Source organism: Numenius arquata, chromosome 2 (genome assembly GCF_964106895.1).
Source record: "Numenius arquata chromosome 2, bNumArq3.hap1.1, whole genome shotgun sequence".
Classification (NCBI taxonomy): Eukaryota; Metazoa; Chordata; class Aves; order Charadriiformes; family Scolopacidae; genus Numenius; species Numenius arquata.
The window spans coordinates 132,105,686-132,121,042 of record NC_133577.1 but is presented as its reverse complement, the minus strand read 5'-3'; the positions used below and the strand labels follow the sequence as shown (position 1 = coordinate 132,121,042).

The window sequence follows — 15,357 nt, the reverse complement described above, 5'->3', positions numbered from 1 at the left end:
TGGGTTCGTGGTCACCTGCTGGCTCATGTTCAGCCACTGTTGCCCAACACCCCCAGGTCCTTTTCCAGCCCCTCTTCCCCCAGCCTGGAGCATCCATGGGGTTGGGGTGACCCAAGGGCAGGACCTGGCACTTGGCCTTGGTGAACCTCACACCATTGGCCTCGACCCATCCATCCCTGTCCACATCCCTCTGCAGAGCCTTCCCGCCCTCCAGCAGATCAACAGCACACCCAACCTGGTGTCCTCTGCAAACTTAGAAAACTACCATGACTTGGATATAGTGATATGGTATCAACAACTGACAGAATATAGGCATGAACTAACTTAAACTGCAAGTGCCTTGAACTAAAATCAAAGATGATGTTCCTACAGAGAAAGGTGGCACTGGATCAGAGCCCAGGCCGGCCACGGGCTACTGTGCTCTGAGCACTTTGCATTGAAGGGTCTGGGGTTTTTTGGTATTATTCGTATTTCAGAGTCATGCTCATCAGCCATAATTGCAACAATCACTGATTTATGGAAGAGGAAGAACGGCCCCCCATGTATAAATAACAGCGAGAGAGACACCATCACTGAAAGCGTTAGAAACCCCACAACCTCCTGGACACCGTGAGCGATAACATCAGCAAACCTAGAGCTGAATTGCTAATAAAATATAAAGCTTGTGGAATAGTGGAATATGCCGTTAATCTCATAAACACCAGAAAAGTGTATAACTGAGTGGTCTTTTGTGGGGCAGGAGAGAATGTTTTGTTTAGCAATAACAGAAATGGGCAAAGAGGACACTAGAAATCAAATCTAGAAATAGAAAGCGAAGGAACGGCTGCCCTTCCCTGCACCTTGGAGCTCAAATCCTCATAAATACCTGCTGGAAGGAAACTCTCCTCGCCACCCCTTCCCTCCCAGCACCTTTCCCATGGACATCTCACTCAGCCCACCTACGCAGAAGATTTTGACGCAGTTCTCTGCGAAAGCGGTAAAGGGAGATACCGCATGTAACAACAAAATGACAAACTATTAAAGACCGACTGGCGCCAGAGGCCAATCCCAAAAACTCCTTTGCAGCCCCCTCCGACCCCTACCACTTTCTTACCTTTGTGTTTTCCTGATTTTTCTCTGTCAGCTCCATTAATTACGTTTTTCCAGTTACCTTCCCCAACACACTGCAACCTTTACAACAGTCATTAATTACATCAAAACAGGACGGCGTTCAGACCATCCCTAGGAAGCTCTCCCAGTGATCTTCCTCCTGCTTCGTGCTTTCTCTTACCCTTCTGCCCTCTACCATCCCACCTCAGCTCATCCACCACGATTCCTCAGCGAGCCCCAACCTTCAACAGCCCTGCTCTGGCTGTTGGACCAAATTTCACTGAATTTCACTGAATTTTTTAGAGTTGGAAGGGACCATAAAGATCATCTAGTCCAACTCCCCTGCTGAAGCAGGATTGCCCAGAGCATGTCAGAGCACATCACTCAGGGCTGCATCCAGGCAGGGCTTGAAGATCTCCAGAGAAGGGGACTCCACACCCTCCCTGGGCAGCCTGTTCCAGGGCTCTGGCACCCTCACCGTGAAGAAGTATCTTAGTGATCTCCACAAAGAAACACGATTTACTGAATTTCTTCTAGTTAGAGCAGCAGCTGCCAAGGAAAGAGCTCATGGTAGTTTGCCACAATTTAAATTACTAATTTTCATTTCATTTTTTATTGTTGTATCTTTTACTGTTCCCTACAGGGAGCAAATAAGGAGTAAGCTCCATCCTTACCCAGTAACACTCCCGGTATCTTCAAAGAGTACAAGATAACTCCAGTTCTTCATCATCAGTCCCTCAAGGGGGGGGGCTCCAGGAAAGCTGGGGAGGGACTCTGGATGAGGGAGGGGAGCCCTAGGAGGAGGGGGAAGGGTTTGACACTGAAAGAGGGGAGATGGAGCTGAGATGTGGGGAAGAAGTTCTTTGCTGTGAGGGTGGTGAGAGCCTGGCCCAGGTTGCCCAGAGAAGCTGTGGCTGCCCCATCCCTGGAGGGGTTCAAGGCCAGGTTGGAGGGGGCTTGGAGCAACCTGCTCTGGTGGGAGGTGTCCCTGCCCAGGGCAGGGGGTGGCACTGGGGGGGCTTTAAGCTCCCTTCCAACCCAAACCCTTCTGTGATCCTATAACCAGACGTTGGTATTTCACAAAAAGCAGGTAAATCGTTAGCTGTGGCAGAATTGCAGTACAGCCTTTCTGTTCTGGCTCCCCTTTAGTGATTCAGACTAAATTCTTCCCGGACACCGTCTCTCCCTCACCCAAACCCCACGTGCAGAACCCAACAGAGGGAACATCCAGCCTCTCTAGGATGAGCCCTGACCCCAGGGCTGCACACAGTGCAGAGACCAGAGGTGTCACGGTGTGGGCTACGGGGTCAGAGATGGGCTCAAGAAATAAATGTTAATGCTAAAGAAAACAGCAGGATAACTGGTATTCTCACTGAGAAAGGTGGTAAGCACAGCTCAACAGATACACCTTCTGTGCAATAATATCATTAGCCTGAAGAAAAGGAGGCTGAGGGGAGACCTTCTCGCTCTCTACAACTCCCTGAAAGGAGGGGGTAGCCAGGGGGGGTTGGTCTCTTCTCCCAAGGAACAGGCCATGGGACAAGAGGAAACACCCTCAAGTTGCTCCAGCGGAGGTTTAGGATGGAGATTGGGAAAAATTTCTTCCTGGAAAGGGTTGTGAAGCCTTGGCAGAGGCTGCCCAGGGCAGTGGTGGAGTCGCCATCCCTGGGGGGATTCCAAAGCCGGGCAGACGTGGTGCTGAGGGACACGGGTCAGTGGTGGGTTTGGCAGTGCTGGGTTGATGGTTGGACTCCATGGTCTGAAAGGTCCCTTCCAACCCGGACGGTTCTGTGACTCCGTGATTAAGCTAAAGCACAGTTGATAAACTGAAGCAAACTGGCTGAGAGATGTCACTGTGCCGCATCCCCGGATTATTTGTGTCCAAGCGTGTGATTTTACACAACAGGATCGCGGGGCTTTTTTTAACCTAACCCACATTACTATTTCCGCAGCAGCAGGAACACTTGCTCCAACCATTCAATTTGCTTTTTTTTCCAGCATCCAAAAACGTTACCACGCCTGATCTTTTGGCAGTCCCACTGCTTGCGTAACTGTATCTAAGACAGAATTTTTAAATTATCCTTTTTAAAACACACTAAAAAGAAAACACAGCTTTTTTTCCCCTCCAGGAAGGTTTACTGAAGAAGGGGGCACCGCTTCCCAGTTCCCACACCGGGGCAATCTCGAAGGCTGTGTGAAGACCCACATTTTTAAATTACATTTTAAGTATCTTGTGTCTTTCACACTGAACCTCCAACTGAAGGGCTTAGAGGAACTACTAAATGAAACACATTAAAAGAAACAATGATCTTTAATTTATTTTTACTAAGTTATTAACACGCATTTTCTGCCCTGCCTCAGCTCAAGGATTCTCCACATGTGTCTAAGGATCTTCTAAAAGGAAAAGGATTACCTTATGAAACAAAAGCTATTTTTGTTCTTGGGATAGTTCTGTTACCTGGGCTGTTTAATCACAGAACCCCAGAATGCTGTGGGGTTGGCAGGGACCTCTGGAGAGCACCCAGTCCAACCCCCTGCCAGAGCAGGGTCACCCAGAGCACGTCCCACAGGAACGGCTCCAGGGGGGTTGGAATGTCTCCAGAGAAGGAGACTCCACCACCTCTCTGGGCAGCCTCTGCCAGGGCTCTGACACCCTTACAGCAAACAAGGTCCTCCTCATGGTCAGATGGAGCTTCCCCTCTTCCAGTTTGTGCCCGTTCCCTCTTGGCCTGTCCCTGGGCACCACTGGAAAAAGACTGGCCCCATCCTCCTGACACCCACCCTTGAAGTATTTAGAGGCGTTGATCAGATCCCCCCTCACTCTGCTCTTCTCCAGACTCAACAGACCCAAGTCCCTCAGCCTTTCCTCAGCAGAGAGATGTTCCAGGCCCCTCAGCATCTTGGTAGCCCTTTGCTGTGCCCTCTCCAGCAGTTCCCTCTCCTTCTGGAACTGGGGAGCCCAGAACTGGTCCCAGTGCTCCAGCTGGGGCCTCCCCAGGGCAGGGCAGAGCAGAGCAGAGGGGGAGGATGACCTCCCTCCACCTGCTGGCCACGCTCTTCTTGATGCCCCCCAGGATGCCATTGGCCTCCTTGGCCACCAGGGCACATTGCTGGCTCCTGGTCACCCTGGTGTCCACCAGGACTCCCAGGTCTTTCTCCTCAGAGCTGCTCTCCAGCAGGTCAGCCCCAACCTGTCCTGGTGCAGGGGGTTATTCCTGCCCCCATGCAGAGAGACAACGAACTCTGTGGAGCTCCACTTGGGGCTTCAACAGCTGTCACAGAGAACTTCCCTAGTTCAGAAAGCTTTTTTCCCATGTCAACAGAATTCTTTCTTTTAATGTTTTTATCTCAGGGCATTAGAAGAAATCCCCCCCGTACACGTTATGGGGATGTACGTGGCCCCACACCCAGCAGAACCGGAGCCGAGATCCCGACCCAGCACCACATCTAGAAACGCAGTTCGTGCTTACGAAGTTTTAGGGAAAAAAAGACATTTTAGACATCAGGGGTCAACCGCTTCTAATCAAACCTACAGCCTCACGTCTCCTGTGAAGCCACCAATGAGTATCAAGGCTCGAGGCTCTACTCATGACAACCCAGGCCCCAGTTACTGGGGGAAAGTTGGGGGAAACTGGCCAAACTGGCAGCTGAGCCAGCCCTCCCCCCAGCCCACCCGCTGCCACCTCCCAACCACCCCACACCCCCAGGTTGGTTAGCTCTGCTTGACCCTAGTCTTTGGGGAACTGGTCCCTCCCTAAATAACACAAAATATGGCAGAAAGAGAAGCAGTTTCTCATCTGAGCTCTTTAAATCAACAGTATATTGCATTATTATTTTTTTTTTAAAAAGTTAACTTTTAGCATTTCAGCTCCCAGCGAGAGCTGCTGCATCCGCCGCCCAGCTGCCCAAAACGCTCTCAAGGAGCTGAATTTCTGAGTTAGGAACAGACATCTGAATTTCCAACCTACGTGACATTTCTTGACAGCAGCGCTGTTTGCCTGTGTGCTGTGTTCCTTACAAACTGTTCTTCAGATATTTTTAACTAACTCTGCTTCGTTATAAATTCACCGAGTGAAAAGCTGGCGTAAAGGGCCCGAAGTGAAGACTGTTTGGGTGCCCAGTTAACCCCAATACATATATATTCCGTACGTATCCGTGGGATGCACACGTAAATCTCACTTTTCAAATTCAAACCCATTACAAATCCGGCAGTTCCACCATTTTTCAGAACTTTTTACATACATATAGGAAAAGCTGCCTGGTGTATAGGAGCCACGAAGGGGAGCCGGCCCTTCTCCCAGCATGGAGTGGGCAAATCCCCTTCCCAACCTCCTTCAGACACAGACTGAGGAGAGGTCCCGAGGTGTTTGGTGTCTCCTGGCCCTCTGGAAGACACTGATGGAATTCCCACTGTCCCAGGACCAGCAGAGACTCTCCCACCAGGTTGCCCAAAGCACACGCAACAACGTGAGACTCTTCTTCTTCACCCTCACCCCAGCAGAAGAAAGCTCTTTTAGCTCCAGTGCTCTTATGGGTTACCACGTAAATGCAGCGCGTGAGACTGGGAAACGGTCCTTCATGGCATACTGAAACGAAGAGTTCGGCCAAAGCAGGCGTCCAGGCAATCGAGCGAGGTTCTGGAATCCACGGAACTTCTCTGTAACCTTGGAAGTGGAATGGTACCACACACAAAAAAACCCAAGGAGACATAGATGCCACTTGAGGAGCAGCAGAACCGGTCATGACCTACAGGAGCCAGGTGAACTGTCCTGGGAGGCCACAAGCCAGGCACAAGAGGGACAATATGCTGATGGACCACTGTCCAGGGGGTGCGAATATGTGCCTCTGGGAGCAGCGAGGTACGTGCAGCTCCACATGCTACAGAATTCATAGTCACAGACTGGTTTGGGTGGAAAGGGACCTTAAAGACCATCCAATTCCATCCAGGGACACCTCCCACCAGAGCAGGTTGCTCCAAGCCCCCTCCAACCTGGCCTTGAACCCCTCCAGGGATGGGGCAGCCACAGCTTCTCTGGCCAACCTGGGCCAGGCTCTCACCACCCTCACACCAAAGAACTTCTTCCCCACATCTCAGCTCCATCTCCCCTCTTTCGGTGTCAAACCCTTCCGCCTTCTCCTGTGACTACATTCCCTGATAAAGAGGCTGTTATGATTTTCTTGAAATACAGCAGCTATCTTTGGTCGGGATTTCTTTACTTCTGGGATCTTCTCGGAAAAAGCAAAGCAGTGCCTCAAGGAAGGCATCAAATACCCTTGAGGTGCCTCACGCCCCGAGGGAGCAACGCAGCCCCCCAAGGCGCAGGAGAGCAAGGCAAGAGTGGTCTCTCTGGCGAGCGGCCGCAGCCTTTTGCTGTCATTTCCTCACAGATAATCTTAATTCATACCTCACGCTTGATAATTATCAGTGAACGCATCCTATGAACACGCCTCACCTTTTTAAACCCATTTGGGCCCGCAGCCGAGAGCGTTCTCTGACCTTAAACCATCCCGATGTTTAAAAGAGTCTGGAAAAGTGCTTTTTAAACCAGCTGTTTCGCATTCACCGAGTACGAGTCCTCCTCCCACCCACGCGGAGCCGTAAAACACAACTGCCTCCCCCCCATTCGCTCTCTCCATTCCGTCTCTCACAGAGCGGGAATGGGACACACACTGCCCAAAGCAGCACCAGGCAACTCCGAAACAGCAGCAGAAGGGAGTAAAGCTCAGCTATAAACTATAATACAGCTTTTTTCTATACGTAAGAAGTTAAGAGTTAAGCCTCAGCCTTTGTTTTAATCTGATCTCTACACTGAAATATTCACAGAATCCCGGAATGCTGTGGGGTTGGCAGGGACCTCTGGAGAGCACCCAGTCCAACCCCCTGCCAGAGCAGGGTCACCCAGAGCAGGTCCCACAGGAACGGCTCCAGGGGGGTTGGAATGTCTCCACAGAAGGAGACTCCACCACCTCTCTGGGCAGCCTCTGCCAGGGCTCTGACACCCTCACAGCAAACAAGGTCCTCCTCATGGTCAGATGGAGCTTCCCATGTCCCAGTTTGTGCCCGTTCCCTCTTGGCCTGTCCCTGGGCACCACTGGAAAAAGACTGGCCCCATCCTCCTGACACCCACCCTTGAACTATTTAGAGGCGTTGAGCAGATCCCCCCTCACTCTGCTCTTCTCCAGACTCAACAGACCCAAGTCCCTCAGCCTTTCCTCAGCAGAGAGATGTTCTAGTCCCCTCAGCATCTTGGTAGCCTTTTGCTGGACCCACAGTATCTTTAAAAAACCTATTTAAAAATAAGAGGGTGCAAACAAAAAGAAGCATTTGGTAAACGTGGTAACTTTTCCTTAGAGAAGTTCCTTGGATAAACTCAAGGAAGAGAACAGAGACATAAGTGCTTTCTGGACCATAAATAAATAGCGATTCAAATGGACCAAAATGAATCTCGATGTTCTCATTTTACTAACCCCAGCCAACCATCCAGTTGTCATTCTTCCACCCAACCTCACACCACAAAAAGCTCCTTCCTGCCCCGGTTCACTTGTTCTCCCCGTATTTAAGTTTCCAGTTTTGTAGAAGCGGGGAAGTCCTGAGCCGCACGAGGATGCTGAGGAGATTCACAGCTGCCAACAGCTTAAAATAAGCTTTCCATAACCGGGTATTTCTTCACCAGGCTGTTATCCCCCACCGCCGCCTGCCTGCATCTGTAGCCGCGGCAGAGTCCATCCGAGACAGGGAGAGGCTGCTCCAGCCAGGCAGATATCCACACCAATCCCCCTTACCCAGCTCCTCCAGTTCCACTTTCCTTCCTTAAACAACAAGGGAAAAAAAAAAGAGCTAAATCGGAATATGAGGACACGAGGATAAACATGTCAGGGCCAAGGTTCACACTCTTGCTGCTCAAGCTCCTGCTATTTTTCTTCTAAAGCTGTTTCTAGCTCTTAGTTTTGGGGGGGGGGGAAGTAGTCATTACAACTGCTGTAATGAGGTTTGTCCCATCTGGAAGTTTTCCTCGGGAGGGAAAAGGCAGCGGGAACGGCTTGTGCTGCCCAGCAGTTCCGTCCCCTGATCGGCCGGACACCGATCACTCCCTTCACCAGGGACTGGACGCCTGGGTTTTCCCAAGCGCTTTAATCAGCTGGGAACAACTGGTGCTGCCCTGTAACTCCCCCCGGATTACATCAAGGAGTCACCACTGTGCACACCTAGCATTGGATTCAGGCGCTTTACAGATGTAAAACAACAGATGGAGGTGCTTATTCTCAAGCAGTTCATTCAATGGCAGCGGCTCAGCTCATTCCCAGCTGCAGGGTATTTTATCTGGGCAACCAGTTAACCCAGCAGCTTCCTCGGCACAGGAGGGACACAGAGCTGCTGGAGCGGGGCCAGAGGAGGCCACGGAGATGCTGGGAGGGCTGGAGCCCCTCTGCTGGGAGGGGGGGCTGAGAGAGTTGGGGGGGTTCAGCCGGGAGAAGAGAAGGCTCCAAGGAAACCTTGGAGCCCCTTCCAGTCCCTAAAGGGGGGGGCTCCAGGAAAGCTGGGGAGGGACTCTGGATGAGGGAGGGGAGCCCTAGGAGGAGGGGGAAGGGTTTGCCACTGAAAGAGGGGAGATGGAGCTGAGATGTGGGGAAGAAGTTCTTTGGGGTGAGGGTGGTGAGAGCCTGGCCCAGGTTGGCCAGAGAAGCTGTGGCTGCCCCATCCCTGGAGGGGTTCAAGGCCAGGTTGGAGGGGGCTTGGAGCAACCTGCTCTGGTGGGAGGTGTCCCTGCCTTCACCTGAGGTTGGTGCCAGGAGGCAGCTCTGGCAAATCACATCATTAAAAACAAAACAAAGGATAAACTTCCTATTACGATTCACAGCAAGAAACATGTCAGGTCCAAAACATTCTGTGCAGAAGAGAGACTGGTTTGTGTGTGCGAAGCAACAGCTTTTAAGGAAGGCAGGTGCCTTCCAGACACACAGCGAGGGGGGGCCGTCCTTGCTCTCGGCAATATGAAAAAAAGAGGGAAGAAGGTAAGTGGATGGAGAACAGGAGCAAAAAACAAATGGAGAGGTGCCAAAAGGTGCTCCGTGTTCAGTCTTTTTAAACGGGAAGTGGATTAATTGTTGTAAACTCCTCTTCAAACCCAGTCTGTCAGAGTCCCGGGAAGGACGTTTGCTGTCCCCAGCGCCCTTCCAGCCCCCCGGCCTCGGGGACAAGGCAGAAACACCCCCGGCTCCGAGGAGGCAGCCGGTGAGTCTTGGAATTCTGCATCCGAACCGGGAGATGAAGTATTTCCTCCATTTTCCCTAACAAGTTAAAAATCACAGCCTTTCCATTCTACTATTAAAACTGATTAAGCGTATGTATTGAAACTAAAGCACTGGCACATTCCCGTCTCATCCCGGCGAGGCCCAAGGACAGAGCTACCAAAGTACCTTTTTCCTGATGTTTGCCCCATCTCAGGTCTCGGTATCTCAGCTCGGGCCAACAATAAACCAGAAACACCTTTTCCTTTTTCAGCCAGACCTCTCCAAGCCCCTCGAAGTCGCCCGCGGTATTTCTGAACCGCGGTATCTAATTAAAGGAAAAGCCGCGAAGGTCTAAGGAAACAAGTTTTCTCTAACCATCCGCTGCCACTTTTGCGGATGAACTGCTTTACGGAGAGCGCTGCTAAATTCGATGCGAGTAGAACGAAGCTGTCATTCAAACACCTGCGATTTGCCGACAACGCGCTGCAGCAACGTTTGAGTATTCAGAAGGCAGGCAGGGGCCTCAGTCAAGAAGCAGAAGAACACGCAGAGCAAGCCCTGGCTGGCACAGGTTCTGGGGCAGAGGTTTAAAATCATTTTAAAATTATTTTAAAATGACGATTTAAAATGATGATTTTAAAATCATCAAATTTAATTAAAAAAAAAAGTCCTCTTACCAAGTCTGTTTCAAAGTAATCACTACTTTTTGTCTTACTCCTCGTACAAGTAGGGTGTCAAAAGTCTCCCTTTTCCTCGGCGAGGCCCGTAGGGACCGTTTCACCCCTTTTGTCTCACTTCATTCATTCTTCCACTTATCAGCCATTGCCACTTTGTGCCCTGGATTTTATTTTCGGTAACAATTGTGAAGGGGAAATGTGTCTTTTCAGAGCCTTCACCCGAGTACAATTAACTCTGGGAGAGGCACCTCTGCCTGCAAAAATAACGGGGGATTAAAGACCAGTATTTCTGTGTATCACAAAATGTACAGCATCGCAATGCTTCTCTGACTGCCATAAAAAAAATAATTACATATATAAATATATATATATATACCGCATCTCCTATTGCCCCTAAAACTTTGGGTGAATTTTTTTCTTCCTCTTCATTTCCGAATTCCGTATTTTGCCCAGGATCATTCCCGTAGTTACTGAAGGCCACCCCGAGCCTCACCCAACACGGGCACACGGACAAAAAAACCCACGGCATTTTCCAACCTTTTAGAACTCTCTCAGTCCTCCAAGACCAGTCAAAGCGGAGAGGGAGGGCCAGTAATCCCCACAGGCAACTCCTGCTGGAAACTGGGAGGAAATTACCAAGATTTACGGATTTTTTTATTTAAGCCTATCTAAGCCTGTTCCTGATAAAATAAAACATTTAACATTTTCCACTTAGTTACTAAGTGGAAACACATGGAAATGCGGAGAGAAGTACATTATCCCACTTGTTTCATAAAAGAAAGTATTTTTGAATACTTCTGACTTTCCTGTAACATCCTTTCTGTTATAAAAATGCAAAGGAAAAGTTAACTTCAGCGGCCCCGTCACAGCTGGAGCGTTCCTGCCACACACTTAACTCAGTCTCTCTCTTTAGTCTCAACAGGCGTGGATTCCTGATAAGCATTTTAAGGTTATTTTATGATTTCTTTTTTGGCTAAGTTTTAATACAGAATTTCCTTTATTTCCCCTATAAGCATAAACAACTTTAAGCTTTGCTGCACAGAGCAAAAGACAAAAATAATCCGGATAATTCTCTCAAATCACCTGAGCAAGGTTTAGAACCCACCTGGGAGTGGGAGGGGAGCAGATCACCAGGCGGTCACCCAAGAGCTCTGCACCTTTAAAATGCAGCTGCCCAACGACTCACCGCAGGGAATAAAGTACCACATTATTTAATTTAGTGAACTCCAAGCCTAAAACTAGCTTTTTCAGCAGACTGCCACAAAATTTAAAAAACCTGCAACAAAAACACATAGCTGGAGAAGGACAGTGCAATCAATGGTTCATCTGAACCCCCCCAGAAGTACTTTGATGGGCTTCTCCAAACAACCTCAAAGAAAAGCTCACTAATCAACAGCGGGTTAAAACATAAGAAATATGAGAGAGAGAAACCTGATGAAATTCAACAAGGGCAAGTGTCGGGTGCTGCCCCTGGGGAGGAATAACCCCCCCCACCAGGACAGGTTGGGGGTGACCTGCTGGAGAGCAGCTCTGGGGAAAAAGACCTGGGAGTCCTGGTGGACACCAGGATGCCCAGGAGCCAGCAATGTGCCCTGGTGGCCAAGAAGGCCAATGGCATCAAGAAGATGGGGGGCATCAAGAAGAGCGTGGCCAGCAGGTGGAGGGAGGTCATCCTCCCCCTCTGCTCTGCCCTGCCCTGGGGAGGCCCCAGCTGGAGCACTGGGACCAGTTCTGGGCTCCCCAGTTCCAGAAGGAGAGGGAACTGCTGGAGAGGGCACAGCAAAGGGCTACCAAGATGCTGAGGGGACTAGAACATCTCTCTGCTGAGGAAAGGCTGAGGGACTTGGGTCTGTTGAGTCTGGAGAAGAGCAGAGTGAGGGGGGATCTGATCAACGCCTCTAAATACTTCAAGGGTGGGTGTCAGGAGGATGGGGCCAGTCTTTTTCCAGTGGTGCCCAGGGACAGGCCAAGAGGGAACGGGCACAAACTGGGACATGGGAAGCTCCGTCTCACCATGAGGAGGACCTTGTTTGCTGTGAGGGTGTCAGAGCCCTGGCAGAGGCTGCCCAGAGAGGTGGTGGAGTCTCCTTCTGTGGAGACATTCCAACCCCCCTGGAGCCGTTCCTGTGGGACGTGCTCTGGGTGACCCTGCTCTGGCAGGGGGTTGGACTGGGTGCTCTCCAGAGGTCCCTGCCAACCCCACAGCATTCCGGGATTCTGTGAAATAAATCAAAAGCACATAAAGAATAGAAAAAGGCAGCAAGTAGGGTCCCAAAGGAACGAGTGCCGCCCAATGGCTTTATAAGTGATTTCAGGGGAAAGACAAACAGCAAGGTAGAAACGTTTATTATTGATATAAAAAATATTCAGCTTAAACCTACCAAAGGTGACACAAAGAGCTGCAGAATGATTTTGTGTTAATAATCAGGCGATAAAACTGCAGATTTCTCTCAGTGCTGACAGAAGCAAAGCACTGATCGTGGGAGAAATCCCAGCTCTGAAGGATGACCACGTCACTGTGATGCGGGACCTGTGGCCACCCCCCTGCTCTACTTCCTAGACGGCTTCCACAACCATTTTCACCAGTTTCAAGCCATCGGGTCTGACGTGCAACACAACCATCATCAGCTCCACCAGCAGCAGAACCTCTATCTACAGCTCACCTAAAACCCACGCTTCTCTGCAACAAAACTTCAGATCTCCCGCATTCTTTCAGAACCTTCAAGAACGCCTGTAACTCATAACCTACTCCCCCTGGGAGATCGTGCTTTATGTAAAATCTCTTGCCTTTGTAGCATTAAGAAAGTGTTCCCTAACTGACTGACCGACAGGAAAAGATGGAGCGAGCCAGCCCCGCTGCCGGCACCGTGAGAGATCCCAGTGCTCCCACATCCAGCCAGGCCATCCCCAGTAACCTTCAGGCAGCGAATCCCCAACACAATTACAGAATCGCTGAACGATATGGGGTTGGCAGGGACCTCTGGAGATCATCTAGTCCAACCCCCTGCCAGAGCAGGCCCACCCAGAGCAGGTCCCACAGGAACGGTTCCAGGTGGGTTTTGAATGTCTCCAGAGACGGAGACTCCACCTGCATTACACGCTGTATGAGAGCGCAGTTCCTCTCGCTTGCTTTACACCGCCTGCTTGAGAACCTTCTTGGACCCTTCCAATTCCTCACCTTATGAAAACCAGTGAGTAATGACAGGCTGTTCACTTTCACTGCCCCCATGACAGAACCTACTGTGTGTCATCTCCATACTGGTACTTCTCGGAGCAGCCACAGCGGTTCCCAGAAGCACAGAGAGCCACCAGAAAGAAAAAAAAAAAAAGAAAAAAAAAAAAAAAAAAGTTGTTCCATCTCCTTCCCATCAATTAGTGACGGTTTTTCATCAGAGTTGGGTTGATGGTTGGACTAGATGATCTTAAAGGTCCCTTCCAACCCAGACAATTCTATGATTCTATGACTAGGTACACTGCGGGTCCCTCTCAAATGAATCTAGGGAATATTAAGAAAAACCTCACTAGCAACCAGCAGAACACGTAGCACATCATGGCAGGTGGCTGGAACCAGATGATCTTTAAGGTCCCTTCCGACTCTAACCATTCTATGATTCTATGTATAAAGCACACCGTCGTTACCGAGCTTATAAAGGGAAGCTAGACGTGCATACCTTCAGTAGAAGTTACTTCAAACGTGAAATCTTCTCCACGGACAGAGAAACATTTGGGTTACGGTTCCTGGAATATGCCCAGCTTCAGAAAATTGTTTTCATCCAGTGTGAATTCTTTCTCAAGCTTCCTATCCTGGAAAATATTTTTAGAAGTCGTTATTAACCAAAGGTAACCGAGGGCCAAAGATTTGTCTTTTTTCCTGAGCAGAATTCCACGGTACCTTTCGGCCCAAAGGCAAGTCTGAGCCAGGCTGTAGGTGAGACACCCTCTTTGCGAAGTCACCACCACCACGTCAACGTGGTCCCTCCAGTTCCCCCCACATTTACTGGGCAAACCTGAGCCTTCGCACCGAGCGGGGACCACAGGGGGGGTTAACGACCCCCTCCCCACCATGGCCCCCGACAAGGCTGGAGGCTTGGGCCGCAGTCAACAACAGGTTCCGTGTTCTCGATACCCCTTCAAAACAACGTTATAGGTTGTCCAGGAAACCTAAGGGTCATTTTCACTTGTTCCAAGAATAACTGCAGCAACACCACACGTATTGCACGGTGGGTCTGGGCCCCCCATCACCTCGGGGGGCAGCGAGGTGCCTGGGAGAGCTCCCCCCGCTTTCCGGAGGCACGGACAGCACACGGGGTTTTATTGCGCGTATTTAAAGTCTGTAAATTTGATGCCTTCTTTTTTCCCCAGCATTTGTCCTACGAAGTCTTTTAAACACTATAAATGACAAACTGAACATAAACCGGTGCAGCATAAGATTTAAAATCCTAACCTGAGGCCCAACAATTAAAGTGCTGCTCTGAAAACAGGCTGAATTGTTTTCCAGGGAAATCACAGAGCACCTCAGATGGATTCAGGATACAGCAAGAATTCTGTGAGACAGAGCTTGAGAAAAAAGCCACGCTTTTTGATTCTACAGACCTTAAAAGTCAAACTCTGTTTTGGAAATCAATTTGCGGCTGGGGCTACCTGGTGTATTTACTTAAAAGCAAAGGGTGAGAGGAAAGGCTCCGAATAACGACTTTGCGTTTGGCAGAGGGCAGTTATTACTCAGAAGCTACTTTGCTATGGGAATTCAACCCCCCTGCACCATTCTGACACCTCTGTTGGTTGTGCTCGGAGTCAAGACACACCACGCTTGGCTCGGGGGGGGCTCCGCAAGCCGTGGAGTATTGTACAGCCCCGGCTCTGTTCCGCCCGGGCTTAAATCCTGCACCCGGAGCAGCCGGAAGGCAGACCCCCCCCCTTACACCATACACACCGCGGGCACCCAGCCGACTGCCAGCAGCCCCCCCTCCACCCGCCGCCTTCACTCTTTACCTTGTACTCAGCCCAGTTTTTCTTCAATTTCTCCAAGTATTTTTTAATTGTGATAGTCAACGAACAAATTCCCAAACAAGTGCGGCGGGACAACTGGATGTGCCGCGTTTCACCACAGCTGAGCCACGGATGTGGACGATGCGGTTAATTAATTACTTCCACTCTGAACACATTCTGCTGAGATTTCAGCTTTATTCTCTTCAGAGACACGTCCTTTATTTTCTCTGACAGCCAATTTGAAACAAAACACGATAAAGTAGCTAAAGTAAATAAGAGCTTGTACTTTCTGCCTTCTCTGCTGGTGATTTTAATTTCTTTTCTAAACTCACTGCCTGCTCACCAGCAACACACACAGACAGGGTCCAAT

The 15,357-nt window shown here is 50.0% G+C and overlaps 1 protein-coding gene across 1 annotated transcript in view; it reads right to left on the bottom strand.

Moving 5' to 3' along the window:
- Positions 1–13,805, bottom strand: part of PPP6R2 (protein phosphatase 6 regulatory subunit 2) — a 74,679-nt gene extending 60,874 nt beyond the window's left edge. The window contains exon 1 of the mRNA XM_074168369.1: positions 13,670–13,805. The gene's annotated coding sequence lies outside the window, so the exon portion shown is untranslated. The remainder of the gene's footprint in view (positions 1–13,669) is intronic.
- Positions 13,806–15,357: the final 1,552 nt, after the last annotated feature.